This window comes from Cupressus sempervirens, chromosome 11 (assembly GCF_028749045.1).
Source record: "Cupressus sempervirens isolate cs-2001-9-10 chromosome 11, ASM2874904v1, whole genome shotgun sequence".
Lineage (NCBI taxonomy): Eukaryota > Viridiplantae > Streptophyta > Pinopsida > Cupressales > Cupressaceae > Cupressus > Cupressus sempervirens.
Window position 1 is genome coordinate 30,805,875 of NC_143128.1, and position 15,925 is coordinate 30,821,799.

The 15,925-nt window shown below is 36.1% G+C and overlaps 1 pseudogene; it reads left to right on the forward strand.

Annotated features, from left to right (window-relative positions):
* LOC149528079 (14-3-3-like protein) overlaps positions 1–15,336 on the forward strand; it is a 125,513-nt pseudogene extending 110,177 nt beyond the window's left edge.
* The last annotated feature ends 589 nt before the right edge of the window (positions 15,337–15,925 follow it).

A 15,925-nucleotide genomic window follows, 5' to 3' on the forward strand; every position in this document is an offset into this window, starting at 1 on the left:
AAATCTCTCCTTTGGGGCTCCTCAACTGTAGTCTCTAAAGGCTTGTAAGGTTGAACTTGTGTGACAACAGGGTCCTGTTTTTCTTTAAGTGATTGTTCTTGTCTTTGAATATCAGTTCTTAAAGCACCCATATCTCCAAAGATATCAGAGTGTAAACTAGAAGATCTCTCCTCCAAATTTTTATTTTGTTCCTGCAATGAAGCCATTCTCCTAAGCAAGTTATCTCTTTCAATAATAGTATTCACAATAATTTTTTCTTTCTCCTTTTCTAGATGCATATGCCTAGTTTCCTCATCTGCAACTTTCTTTCTAAGGAGGGCAAGCTGTGGAATCAATTCTTCATGATCTGTAGTAGCAGTCTTAGAGTCAACTGGGTCAAAATCCATAAGGTTTTCTACATATGGCTCTTGTCTAGGATTAAAACCCCTTTCCATGTTTTCTCTATAACCCCAAATGTGGTCCATCTCATTTGCTATGTTTGATCTATATGGAAAATTGACTACAGGGGACATACCTTTATCTTGAAAAAATTTAGGTGGGGCGGAGAAGGTTTCTCCCAAGAGTGCAGCCCCTTCTGATTCAGTACTGTTAGAAGAAAACTCCCTTTCTTAAATAGGATGACATAATGATTGGGGTGACAGATTACTTATAGGAACCCATGCAGAACTATCAGATCTCTTCTTATTCTAATTTCTTTTTACCTCATGGGATAACCCAGCTGACAAAGGTATCTCAGGATGATTCTTAGTAAAGGCACATGTATTCTTCCTTTTTCAACCATTGATTGTGTCCCTTTTTAAAAAAAACCTTCTAGCACTAGTTGCAAAACCTTGACTTGAGTCGCCACCCAAAAATGGGAAATATGAAGTAAGAACAGAAGAAGAAAAACAACACAGGAGCCTTGACACTTTGTTAAAAAAAATTACAGTAATCTTTCAACAAGCTCCCCAGCAAAGTCGCCATTTTGTTGGAGTTCTATCTGGTCTAGAACATACCAGGTAGATTTAAACCTGATACCAAGAACAAACACCAGGGACAAGCCTAAGGAAGAGCTAAATCCTATAATCAGCAAGGCTAAATCTCAGTTCTGGACCAATTAACAGAGTCAACCGGACTCACTTAACTTTAGGCTCTGCCAAGCCAAGGCGGGCAAACCTAAGGGATTTGTCTGATTTATCTTGATACTTCACTGCAAGACTACCCTTTATAGAAGATATGGTCAATATTCTTCTTCGATTTGTTGGTGAATCTCCTGATTACACAGCTAATTATAACCAAGGAAAGCAACCACAAATAGGCCATGACCTACAATTCTAGTTCTTCAAAATATAAAATGGGAAATTGATATTCATTTTGATTTGGTTTCTCAGCATAACCAGGTATGCAACAACAAAGGACATGTATCCTTCAAGCTGACCAGTCCATTATCCATTGGGCATCAACTAAAATTTAATATGCAGATGGATACTTGAAACATACTCATATATTCAGGCATATAATCTACCTATTTGACGTGCAAATAGACATCAATATTCATTAAAACTCTCGTACTTATGGTGATATCCTTCTGGTGTAACTTGCAATCCTATCAATATAACCAAGCATTTATTTGGAGCTTTGTTCCAACAGCAAATCTATTCTGATATACAACCTTAAGGGGATGTAACTAGGTTCAAGCTCTTAGTTCTTAAACACAGAACATTGCAAATGACAGAAGTAGGAGATGAGAATCAGAATGAAACTAAGAAGGTTAAACTCTTTGCATTGATTTCATTGAAAATAATACATCATCTGCATACAAAAATTCAAAAGATACACAAAGAAGTGACTGTGTAATATAACTATGCTTCAAAAGAAATACAATATGTTGTTCATAACGGAATCAAACTAAGAAAAATTGGTATCACAACTGTGAGAAAACTCAGGAAATTGGAACCAGACTAGTCTCTCAATACTCCTAAAATCTTCAAAGAATTGGAACCTCTACCAAGAGTAGAAAGGAAGCATATAAAGGAAAGAAGATATCTCTGGAAGAATGATCTATCGTTGACATTTGTCCCACTGAGGATGTCTTCACAAATGGAGTTGCTAAAACTGAACTTCCTCTATCTACCTGCACTTTTTAAAACCATTAATGATGCCAAATATCTGATATAATTCCAATTAAAATATGCAAATATCTCATGGAACGATATCAAGAAATCATCACAAATTTTTAGTAAGGCCCAAAATTTGATCTCCATCTTGTTTCAATTCATCAGCCATCAAAATCAAATTGCTCTATCATAAAAAACCATAACTGCTCCAACTGCCTTTAAAACCATCAAATCACTTTGAAACTTGCTGGAGAAGTTAATAGATGATGAAAAATCTTTATACCAAGTTGCAATTTCATCTGCAACATTCAAATTTCACTTTTCACCATGATGTCTCTGAAATCAAAAAAATGCCTGTAGTTGGTTCCTGCTGATACCTGTGCAAATTTTGACTACAGAAATGAAGAGTTCATCTTCTCCCGGTTCCGACGGTATATCACACTCCATATTTCAATCAAAAATAGACCCCAAAGAGCATTCTAAAATTTTGACTCCCAGACTAAAATAGGGCCATTAAATTTTGAAAAATTAAAAAAGTTAATATAGTCTGAACTATATTTAACTCATAAATATTTCAAATCATATCAAATTTATAATCTGAACGCTGAAGTCCTCTGAGATCTAATTTTTAAAATCATTTTCCTCTCTCTTATCTACCACATGTTGCCTCTTCATTGGATATCATATCTGGTGGGCCCCATGTTGTTCTTCATAACATTTGAAAATACGAACTCATCGTATTTTCTTACCGTTCAAATTCCCTTTCTCCGATCCTATGACAAGGCATCACCGTAACATCGGGCCTCTTCATTCTGGAGCCTCTGACCACACGACTGGGTAGAGCATTGCAAGACATCAAAAATTTTGCCCCGATCTTACAACTAAATCATAGGATCGCGGACCTTTTATTTTTCATTTACGATTTCACGAAATTGTCAGAGCATCGCACATCACCAAGATTGGACCCCCGATCATACGACATATTCGTGGCATCGCACAGGCCAAAGCCAACTTCATCGATCATGCGATGGGGTGGTCAAAACCAAGTTGACCCGCGACATGCTAAGTCCCCTTCCACACACAAGTGGCAACATTATAAAGAACGTGTGTCTTAAAGACACCTTACCTCTCAACCATCCTTCCTTTTAAAACACAATAAAACATATTATCCCGTGCATATGGGATGAAGTGCCTGGTTCATGTGCTGGACTGTGTTTTACATGCCTCCAAATGGCTTGCCCCTGCTGATTTGGGCATATGGACCCTCCCCCTCCTCTTCACGTAGAGTTGCGGCTATTGGGCATGGAACTTCTTGTTGAGGCCGTGAGCTGCTCCCTGCAAACTCGTGGACTCTGCCTTCTTCCTGCCATTGCATTGTGGATGTCCTCCCCTATTGTATCTTTTATATGTTGTAGATGTTATCTCCAGCTTAGGCCATGGACTTTCTTTCAATGCTTGGGTGGCTCCCCGAGGATTTACAATCCAGTATGCTGCTAACTGGTCCGCATTGGGTATTGATGTTGTACAATTACAACCATATAATGTCGATGCAAGGATAAATTAATGTTTGCATTGAATGTCTCATCAATGGTGGTGGTCTCAGACATCCAATTAGCTGCTAACTTTAGGTGCAAATATCTTATCACAATATTGCTGCCTCCAAAATGCCAAGATGCTAACCACTGCCATGATATATTAAAATGATTGTGATGCTACAACCTTAATCGTATCATTTCTGTCATTGCAATGAGATATTCCATCTGTGAGAGCTTCTCATTTGATGTCACTATGTGCTTATCCCTTTTTTAGCAAATCTTTATTGCACATATTTTACTCAGTCTAATGGAATCAGTTGGACCCTGAAAGCAGGTCCAACTAAGAAAAAAATTATTTCCAAATAATTGATATGCAAACTGATCCATCAACCCCCTCGAACTGGCTACCATCAAATTCGATCACAAATTGACCATTAAAAAACTCATTTTAATCATTCCGGCACCATTATGAAATCTCTGTCAGGAGGCCTGTTGCCTAGCTTTAAAAACTGTTATAATCACCTGACTGGGCTCCGAAACTATGGATCTATCATCTCTCTGACATGCTCAACAAGTCTACCAAATCTCGTCGCATGACGACATCGAGGTCAGAAGATATCGACCTCCGAAGTTGCCTACTTCAAACTGCCTACTGATACACATGTCAAAAAGATAAAAATTGTGTTTGGTTTGAGCCTCGAAAACTGGGTATACGAGCACTTGAGATTCTGAAAACTGGGGAATTTGTTCTATGCCATGAGGAGAAGATGACTCTGCGACTAGGACTTGTGATGAATCACAAGGAAAAATTGGCGAGCGTCTAAAGATGGCTACTCAGAAATGCAGGACAGTGATCAACAGTAAAAAGGTGTTTTTGGCAAATGGAATGGCTCTGGAAAACTTTGAAGACAGATTCATCAGGATCTATAAACTGACACGCTTGAAGTATTTTTGGAGTAGACTACAGGGGAACAAAATATTCGATCCCACCAATCACAAATCAAAAGCTATAACATCATGAACAGGGCACCCGAACCATCTGTGTTGACACCAGTGAAACTTTATAAGTTGCCTTCGAAATCACATTTGAAAACTGATCAAACGGATTCGTCAAGACTTCAAATCTGGAAAGTAGCAAGTCTCCGACCTCGAGAATATGATACAATAGGGATTTTCTCATTTGGTTCAATTGGTCAAAAGTTATGGCTCATCAAACAGGGCTACCCGGGCATATGCACAATTTGCAGATTTACAAAAGAGGTAACAGACCAACTTTGAGAGGTTTGAAACTTAGTCAAACGAATTCAAAACGACTTGAAAACTTGAACATAGGTTCTTGGATATGGATACTAAACATCCTCAAAGAAAAAAAATCATGAAACATAACTGGGTAAAAGATATTCAAATGCAAACATGGCTTTGTGTTGCTATTTGACATTCGGGCAGGAAATGCAGAACTAAAGACAACTCAAAATGGGACTTCGCAGAATGGTTCGGAATGTCAGTCTAACAATACGAAACACATAGGCAGGTTGAATGAAGGATGTTAGAAACATAAAACTCCTTATAGGCCTTATTTCCACAGCCGGGTACACATACACAAAAAACACTTATAGGGGCTTAAAGTAACTCAAAATTTTGAATAGGCACTCAAAACAGGAATGTAATTTTGAGCACCAATAGGGTGAACAAGCTATCAAAGCTGCAAAGATTGGAAGCCAAGCAAAGTTGAGGATTGAATAGTGATCTGTAATCTGCAAGTAAGGTTGTAAGTTGTATCAGATCAAAGCTCTATTGTTACTTTCTACCAATTGTATCAACATAGGGTAAATCCTTTGGAGAAAGGTTGACTTAACAATCATTAGAAAATCTTTTAATAGGGTGACATGCCAAGGGAATGGCCTAAAGTCCTCTAACAAGGCTCACTTTTAACAAGGTGATTAAAATCCCTTAACCAAGTCACATTTAATAGTGTGTCTTGTAACCTTTAACAGGGTTGGCCTTTAATAGGGCATCACTTCAGAAGAGTGAAAAAAGAGTAGCATGTTACTAGTAGTTTTTTCCAAATTGGGTTTCCACGTTAAATCATTGTGTTACATGTGCTGATAGATATATTGTGTTTTATGCTTTACATTTCTGTATGTTGATTTTACAGTAACATATTAGTTTTGGTTAACACACAATGAATGCATGCATGGTTAAGAATGTTTTATGGACTCACTGAATTATGAAAATTTTTATTTGTACATCTAGACCTTGAATAATTGATTCACCCCCTCCCCCCACCCCAAGTTATTCTAAAAAGATTTTTCAATAATTGGTATTAGAACACAGTTGCTTAAGAGGATTAGTTTTAAGGTACTAAAAGCATAAAGATCAAGATGTCAAAAAGAGAGGTGCCCAAGCTAAACAGAGATAACTTTCTTGCATGGCAAAGTTTGATGAAGCTACACCTTGGAGGACTTGGAGACTATGTATAATCTTGCATTTCAGTAAAACGTGTTGATCTAGTAGGAGCCCTAATTGCTGAAGATTTGAAGAAAAAGAAAGAACACAATCAAGCAATGTTGGAGATTGCCTCTACCCTCAACTATGTTGAATTTGATGATATTAAAGGCCTTAAGAATGCAAAGAAGATGTGGGATGCCCTAGACACAATCTATAGAGGAGACAAAAATGTTGAAAGACCCAAATCAGAGTCTTAGAGGTAAGTTTGATGACATAAGAATGGAAGAAGGTGAAAACATTGCTCAATATGTTTTTAGAATAAAAGTTGTTAGTGCAAGAAAAGGTGCTACTCGTAAAATAGATGATAATACTATTCTAAATAAAGTCTTGAGAACATTTTTGCTTATGTATGCCATTAGAGTGTCTGCAATCCAAGAGTTAAGATGTATACCAAGAAATGATCTAACCCTTGAAGGTTTGGTGGGTAGACTCGCTGCTTTTGAGTTATCTAATTTTGACAACTATAGACCAGAGAGTATTGAATCAGCTTTCAAAGAAAAATTGTTACTGTAGGATTCTAAGGAGGTAAAGCCAAAGAAGAAGAAAAGAAAGATAAAGTATGCATCCAATGATAGCAATATAGATGAGGAAGACATTGAACAATTGGAAGCATTGTTGGCAGAAGATTTCACAGAGGAAAAGGTAAATTCAAAGGTAAGCTTCCTATCATTTGTTTTAATTGCAATGAAGTTGGTCATATTGCTGCAAGATGTACACAAAAGAAGAACTTTAGAGAAGGGAACAAGCATAAAAATAGAAGAGAAGATTATGGAAGAGACTACAGAGATAAAGGCAAGAAGTCATGCTACATTGCTGATGAACATGACTCTAATGAAAATGATGATGAAGTGGTATATGTTGCAATGAAGGATGAATCAGATGAGGATAAGGCAACTGCACTTGTGACTTTTCAGAACAAGAATGACAAATGGATCATTGACAAAGCATAAAAATAGAAGAGAAGATGATGGAAGAGACTACAGAGATAAAGGCAAGAAGTCATGCTACATTGCTGATGAACATGACTTTAATGAAAATGATGATGAAGTGGTATATGTTGCAATGAAGGATGAATTAGATGAGGATGAGGCAACTGCACTTGTGACTTTTCTGAACAAGAATGACAAATGGATCGTTGACAATGGATGCTCACATCAAATGACTAGAGACAAAAGTAAGTTCATTACCTTAACCTGTTATGATGGAAATAGTGTAAGATTTGGTAATGATGCACCATATTTGATAAAAGGAAAAGGGTCTATCAAACTCACAGACAAGATTTCATGTGACAATGCTTATTATGTTTTAGGATTGAATTATAACTTGTTAAGTGTGTCAAAATTGAATAATTTGAGGTGCAAAGTTGAGTTTGAAAATAAATCAGCCAAAATATATGATACAAATGGAAACTTGATTGGAAAAGGTGATCAAACTAGGAGTAATTTGTTCTATTTGGATATAGAAGATGCTACTTGTCTTAGTGCAAAATTTGATGATGTATGGCTTTGGCACACAAAAGACTATGTCATGTTAACTTTGATAATCTAATTAGTATCAACAACATGAAATGAGTTAGAGGCTTGCCTAAGTTGAAGAAATCAGAAAATATAATGTGCAAACAATGTCAGCTAGGCAAGATGACAAAGTCAAGCTTCAAAAGTAAAACTTATACCTCTAAGTACATACTTGAAATTGTTCATATTGACTTGTGTGGACCTAATGAAGTGCAAAGCTACAAAGGAGATAGGTATATAATTTTTTTTGTTGATGATTACTCTAGAATGATGACAATCATGTTTCTAAAACAAAAAATAGATGTTTTTCAAATGTTTAAATGGTTTTTGGCAAGAGTGGAAAAAGAAATAGATAAGAGTTTGAAATGCTTGAGATCAGACAAAGGAGGTGAATTCACTTCACATGAGTTTGAGATGTTGTGCAATGACAAAGGAATCAAGAGACAGACATCTGCACCTAGGACCCCTCCACAAAATGGAATTGTTGAAAGAAGAAATAGATCTATAATGGACTGTGCTAGAACACTCATGATGGAGAAAAATGTTGCTCTAAAATACTGGAGAGAAGCTATAAGTATTGTTGTATACACCTTGAACCGTGTGCAAGTAAAGAAAGGTACTCATTCAACACCTTTTGAACTATGGTATGGTCATCCACCTAATGTGAAATATTTTATGGTATTTGGAAGCAAATGCTATATTCTTAAAGATGTTAGGAATGGAAAGTTTGATGCAAAGAGCAAAGAAGGTATATTACTCGGTTACTCCACAAGAAGTAAAGCTTACAAGTGTTTAAATACTAACACTAACAAAATTGTGGAAAGTGCAAATGTGAATTTTGATGAGTTTACAAAAGCACATGAAGCTGAACCTACAAAAGAACCAGAAGATTACAAGTCATTTGTATACTACTATGAAGGAATTTCTACTGAAGAAGATGTTATAAATCATGCAGCAAACCAACAGCAAATCTCCACAATTGTCAAGTCACATCTTGTAAATACTAAGTTGCATTTAGATGTTGAGTTGCAAAATGAGGAAAATGCACAATTTCACTCTGAGGTTAGCACACATGAAAGAGATGTTGAAACACCTGAGAGAGATGCACATAGTGATACTGAAGCTGAGAGAAAAAATGCAACCACAAGAACTAAGCTTAGACTATCCAAATATGTCAAAAGACACCATCCTGCAAATCAAATTATTGGAGACAAAGATGCAAGGTCAATGACAAGAAATAGGTTGAGAAGTCAATCATGTTTTTTAAGCATGAAGGAACCTAAGATGGTGAGAGATGCATTGGAAGATGATGACTTGTACAAGGTTATGGAAGAAGAAATTCAACAGATAAAAAAGAACAAAACTTAGAGTCTAGTTCCTAGACCAAAAGACAGGAATGTGATTGGCACAAAATGGGTATTCAAAAACAAGTTAGATGAGAATGGTGAAGTGACAAGAAACAAAGCAAGACTAGTTTGCAAAGGGTATGCACAAGAAGAAGGAATTGACCATGGTGAAATATTTGCCCCTATTGCAAGAATGGAAGGACTAAGAATTATGCTTGCTTATGCTGCATATAAAGGTTTCAAAGTTTATCAAATGGATGTTAAGTCTGCATTTCTGAATGGCATATTAGAAGAAGAAGTCTACATAGAATAGCCAGAAGGTTTTGTTGATAAAAATAACAAGAACATGGTATGTAAACTGCACAAAGCCCTATATGGATTGAAACAAGCACCAAGAGCATGGTATGAGAGACTTCATACTTATCTTGTCAAGATTGGATTTGAAAGGACAGATGATAACAAAAATGTGTACATGAAGAAAGATAAAGAAAAAGATATACTGTTATCAGAAGTATTTGTTGATGACATAATACTTGGAGGACTAGATTCTTTGTTTAAAGATTTTGCAAATCAGATGAAGCAAGAGTTTGAAATGTCAATGTTTGGTGAGATCAAATTCTTTGTGGGATTACAAGTTTATCAAATGAAATACGGTGTATATATCACTCGGTCAAAATAAGTCAAGGACATATTGAAGACATTTGGACTTGAGGATTCAAAACTAGTAAGTACACCTATGGTAACATCACTCAAACTATCAAAGAATGATGATTCAACTAAGGTCAATCAAACATTATACAGATTCATGATTGGAAAATTACAATATGTAGTAGACAGCAGACCTGATATTGCATTAGTTGTGGGGATAGTTGCTAGATTGACAGAATCACCTGATGGCTGTGAAAAGAATAATGAGATACTTGAAAGGAACAGAAGAGTATGGTTTATACTATAAGAAGCATGAAAAATTTGAACTAAAAGCCTACACTGATGCTAATTGGGTTGGAAATATTGATGACAGAAATAGCACCAGTGGAGAAGCATTCTTCTTAGGCAAAAGACTTGTTACATGGACAAGCAAGAAGTAGAGTTGTACTTCCCAATCTACTGTTGAAGTAGAGTATGTTGCTAGTACTATTAATTGCACAAACATTGTATGGATCAAATAGTTACTTAAGGGAATGAAGGAAGAAATCACAGAACCAGTGACACTTTATTGTAATAATACAAGTGCTATAAATATATCAAAGAATATTGTAATGCATACAAAGACAAAGCACATTGCAATAAAGTATCATTATGTAAGGGAGTTGGTTCAAGACAAAGAGCTGAAGATGAAATATATCAACACAAAAGAGCAAATTACTGATATCTTCACCAAAGCATTACTTAAGGATGCTTATGTAAGAATTCTTATGAGTATCTAAGAGGTAAATTAGGGGTGATACCTCTATCAAAGGCTATGTAAAAGATAGAGGGAGTACCCTACATCAAACAAGCTGGCATTCATTTCATACAAATTGATGCAGTGGATCTTACTTTAGGAACTGCCTAAAGTAATCACAAAGCTAGAATTTCAAATTAGTCACAAGCAAGGTGACAGAGGGAAAAAAATTGAAGAGCCTACAAAAGCCTATGTCTGCATATATCAAGATGCCAAGTGTTGAGTATATGTCTTTGGCATTGTTGTAAAAGAGGGAGAAAGTACAGTAAACTGATCAAGTGCATATTGATCAAGGGAGATGATCAAAAGAAAAAGTATATTAGAAGTTTAGTTTGGTAAGAAAGTAGAAAGCACTCAGAGAAAGGATCGGAACAAAAAGAGGGAGTTTTATTTTGTAATTCCATCATAAGAGGGGATTGCAAATAGAGGAAGAAGTTTTATTCACAAACTTTTTTTTTTGTATTGCCTTACTATTTTAACCTAGTTAGTTTATCATTTGTTTGACTGGTTGATCAATTTGGTTTTCCATCAATGCCAAAGAGGGAGATTGTTGATATATGATTGAAAAGATCATTTGAGTAGAAAAAGTGTTGAAGAAGTGTTTCAATCATTGTTTTGTCACTGATGTCAAACTTGCTACATGCTAGTAAGACAATTGCTTATATGTTTCAAGCACTATAACTTAGTTGATTGATATGGAGGATTTGATCAACAAGATGTAACAAAATTACCTAGAGGAAAGGTTGAGTTATGATTATGTATCGAAGTGTAAGAATCAATTAAGATAGTAATAACATAATGTATTGATGACCTACTTGAAGTTACAAAATGATTGGCTACACTTAGAAAGTTTAGAAGAATAAGGTTGAACAAAGTTCATTTGCTAAGCTTGACCAAGTTGATAGGAGCTGTCGAGCAAAGTTAGTGCAAGTCAAGCAAAAAGTCAGTTGGAGCCGAGTGAAAGCAATTTCTAGTGGATGCCAAGCAAGTTAGTAGATGCCAAGTGATTTTCAATTGATGTCGAGCATCAATAAAATCCAGTTGATGACGAGTGATTTCACAGTAGATGTCGAGTAACATAGTATGTGCTGAGCATCAGTAAATTGATAATGCCGAGCTGTTGCATTATGAAAAAGATCGAAGATTCGCCAATTAAAAGCTAACAAGTTTTCTTTCTTGGAACTTGTGAATCAAGAGGAAGATAAGATTGATGAGTTGGAGGCACAAAATATTATGTAAACCATTTTGGAGGCGAAATCAAATGGATTCTATGAGAATTTTCTAGAGAATACAAGATATGGGGTAGATACATTGTATCCTACCTAATCCATCGAAAATCCTAATTTTGGTGATGGATAATGAGCGGGAAAGAGTTCTAATTTCCTATATGTAGGGATGTTTGGTCATAAAGCAAAGAGGTTAGAGAGTTTTGGATTTGAAAATCTAACAAGGAGAAGGAAGGTGGTTTGCTTCATCTAGTGACCCAAGAGAAGAAGTTTGCAATGGCGAGCTAAGCAAGAAGGCTTAAAGAGGATAAATGCTTGAAGGGTGAACAAGTTGTCAGAGCTACAAAGATTGGAAGCGAAGTAGAGTTGAGGACTGAATAGTGATTTGTAATTTGCAAGTAAGGTTGTAGGTTGTATCAGATCAAAGCTCTACTGTTACTTTCTAACAATTGTATCAGCATAAGATAAATCCTTTCGAGAAAGGTTGACTTAGCAAACATTGGAAAATCCTTTAACAAGGTGGCATTCCAAGTGAATGGCCTAAAGTCCTCTAACAAGGCTCACTTTTAACAGGGTGATTGAAATCTCTTAACTGGGTCACATTTAATAGTGTGTGTTGTAACCTTTAACAGGGTTGGCTTTTAACAGGGCATCACTTCAGAAGAGTGAAAAAGGAGTAGCATGTTATTGGTGGGTTTTCCCAAATTGGGTTTCCACGTAAAATCATTGTGTCAAATGTGTTGATGGATATGTTGCATTTTATGCTTTACATTTTTGCATGTTGATTTTATAGTAACATATCAATTTTGGTTAACACACAATGAATGCATGCATGGTTAAGAATGTTTTATGGACTCACTGAATTGTGAAAAGTTTTATTTATACATCTGAACCTTGAATAATTGATTCAACCCCCCCCCCCCCCCCCCCCCCCCAACTCTCAGCTATTCTAAAATGATTTTCCAACAAAACCATCTACCATTATTTTCTTGAATAATAAATTTAAACCAGAAAAACCAAGATGTCCATACCTGAGATGCCATAGCTTGGAGGGGTCTTCAATCGTGCTATTTAAAGTTGATTGATGATGTACTGATGTACATGCATGCTTGGGAAGTGCAACAACAATTTAAGAAGAGAAACATGTCTCTATCCTCAATGGAACATCTAGTTCCTTGTCATTTGGACTTCTGCAAGAACTTTCTTACTCCCATCTTTCTTTCTCATGAATGACACACTTGTCATTTTCCATCAGTACCTTATAACCATTTTGAATGAGTTGTCCAACACTCAACAAGTTGTTCTTCATACCCAGGGAAAAATATACATTTTGGATTTCTCTCTTCTCACCTTGCTTGGTGTGAACCATTATAGATCCTTTGCCCATAATAGGAATGGTTTCATTGTTTCCCATTCTAATTTTAGATTTGAAATTCTTATCAATAAATGAAAATAGACTTTCATTACCACTCATGTAGTTTTTGGAACTGTTGTCCAAATACCATACCTCAAGGTTGCCTTCTCACCAATGTTGCACATGATGGAGGTTGTGGGATTGTGTACTTCAGCCACATTTGCATTTTTCCTTAACTGATCACCTTTTTTTTTTCTAACATTCACTTGCATAATGCACACATTTATGGCAGTTATAACATTCTACATAAATGTTGTTAGATTTTTAGTTCTTCTTACCTCCACTAGACTTATTTTGAGAGTTGATTTCTCCCTCTTGATTCCCTGCTTGTCCTGAGCTTTCTCCTTCAGCGTTCCTTTTTTTGGAGTTGTCACAGCCTCTGCCTCTAGTGCCTCTATCAAAGCCATTTCTTCCTCTCCCCCTGCCTCTTGTATTGTTCTAGACTTTGAAAGCTTTCTCTTGGGAAGATGTTGTTGAGATGTTAATTTGGTGCTCATGGGTTTGAAGTGTACCCATCAACTCATCCATTGTCAAAGTTGTGAGGTCCTTTGCCTCTTCAATGGTCATCACAAGATTATCATACTTTGGAGGTGGACTCCTCAATATCTTTCCAAATATTCTTTGCTCCTCATAATCTTCTCCATTTGATTTCAACAAGTTTAACAAACTAGAGATCCTTGAGCTAAAGTCTGCAATTAACTCATTATCCTTCATTTAAATGTTCTCAAGCTCCCTTCTAATTGTCTATAGCTTTAGTACATCGACTTTATCGATCCCTTTGAAATTTTTCTCAAGGATATCTCATGCTTCCTTTGAATAATTAACTCCTACTATCTTAAGAAAAATTGTTTCTATCATGGTTGCCTCAATCAAGCTTAAAGCTTTTGCATCCCTTCTTCCTGACTCCCTTAGCTAAGCCTTTTGATGGTTGGTGAGGGCAACATATTGTGTTGGGTCGGTTACATCATTGAACCCATTTACCACAAACTCCCACAGCCATTTGCAACCATAATGATTCTCATCTTCTTTTCTCAAGTATCATAATTTTCTCCATTAAAGGACAGTGGCTTCTGCCAAATCTTTCCTACATCTCCAACCAGGTCTCCTACACAAAAATGTCAAACACTTAGATATAGTACCTAAACTCATGAGGATGTGGGACCTAAAACTCTACTACCATGTAAAAAAATCAAAAATCAAAAAACTAGTGAAGCAGTCGAGATGCTCGGCAAGGTAAGGAGCCAAGTCACGGCAATATCGAGTTGCTCGACACCTAGAGACCAAGTTGTTCGGTCGAAAAAAGGGGGCTTGGCAGATAGAGGACTCGACATAGGAGACCGAGTTCCTTGATCAATGTAAGCCAAGTTACTCGGCCCAAACACAAGTTGACTGTTGCGAAGGGAAACAAAGCATTCTGAAAAATACATAAATAAGGTTATTAATTTATCCTTTGTTTTGCCAAAACTTACTGACAAGCACAACATAATGTATCAATGGGGACAATATCTAAAACACAATAGATTGGATATTTGCAAGTATGTTTGCTTGCTTTTTATTGACTAAATCAAACTGATATAAATCAGGAGAATGAACTACAAACCCTAGAAGAACAAAATATCTAAAAACTTAAATCAAACTTACAACAATATATTGTTGCATACAATAAGCTTGGAGCAATCACTACTCATATAGGACAAAACATTACTTTCATAAAAACTTCAAAAAGTCATCCATACGTGTTGCTGCTAGATCTGATAGAACTTTTTGCTTCTATTGTTTTGTTGAATTCATGTCTCTTTCAGAATGTCTGGGATCTAACTTATCAATGAAACATTCCCACCTTTTGTCTCTTGTTGTCCACACAAAATCTCCCTCTCATTTTCGAATTCAAAATGACCTACCACATTTAATGCTTTTTATTGTTACATCTTGCAGTGTCTTTTGTTGGGTAGGTGTATTGGAGGCTCATGGGACAACAACAAACATTTAATATTCCAATAGTCCTCTCAGGCCAAGGTTAGACCTCAATTTTTTTGTATTTTACAATGAAATTCTAAATTCACCTGATCAAGAATGTGTGTCAAGAAGGACTTTGATGAAGCAATTATAGAGTTCAATATGTTGAGTGAAGAATCTTACAAAGAAAACACACTTATTATGCAACTCCTTGGAGACAATTTGACCTTGTGGACATCAAACATGAATGAGGGCACAATCATAAGGTGCATTCATAACGTGTGCAGCTGGGGTTGAGGATTTGTGGGCTATGGTTCAAATCATGGTGCTAGAAGTAATGGTCATATGGACGATAGAAGAATGGAAATGCTACATGATACGCATAAATGGTGAAAAATATAAGAGAGGCATTGATTTTTGCAAGCTTTATTTCATCCTTGTTGTGAAGCATGGTTATTAGGAAAGAGATGGAGCCAAAAAAAAAAAGGGTTACATCAGAAGTTTCTTCTTCTGTATGGGGATAGAAATGGGTTTATTTTGATTAGCATGGAATAAAATAAGGTCCCTTAAAACTTGCATACCTGATAATAATACTAGTAGACAATGGATATATACAGTTTGATCACTTTATCAAGTGAGAAGGAAGTGATGAATGGCTAACAAAAGAAAACATTGCATCTCTTGTGCTCTGGGAAGCTATCACTCTTAACACCCAAGTTCTGACACAAACTCAGAGTGATCCTAATAGTGAAATTCCAAGTCATAAAACATGAGTGATGACAAATGAGTTAGGCCAAATTACAAAAAAATACATTCAAATCTATAGAATAGTTCCACAAATATCTGGTTTGAGAATTTTTACAATGTTATATTTGATTTCTAGGCA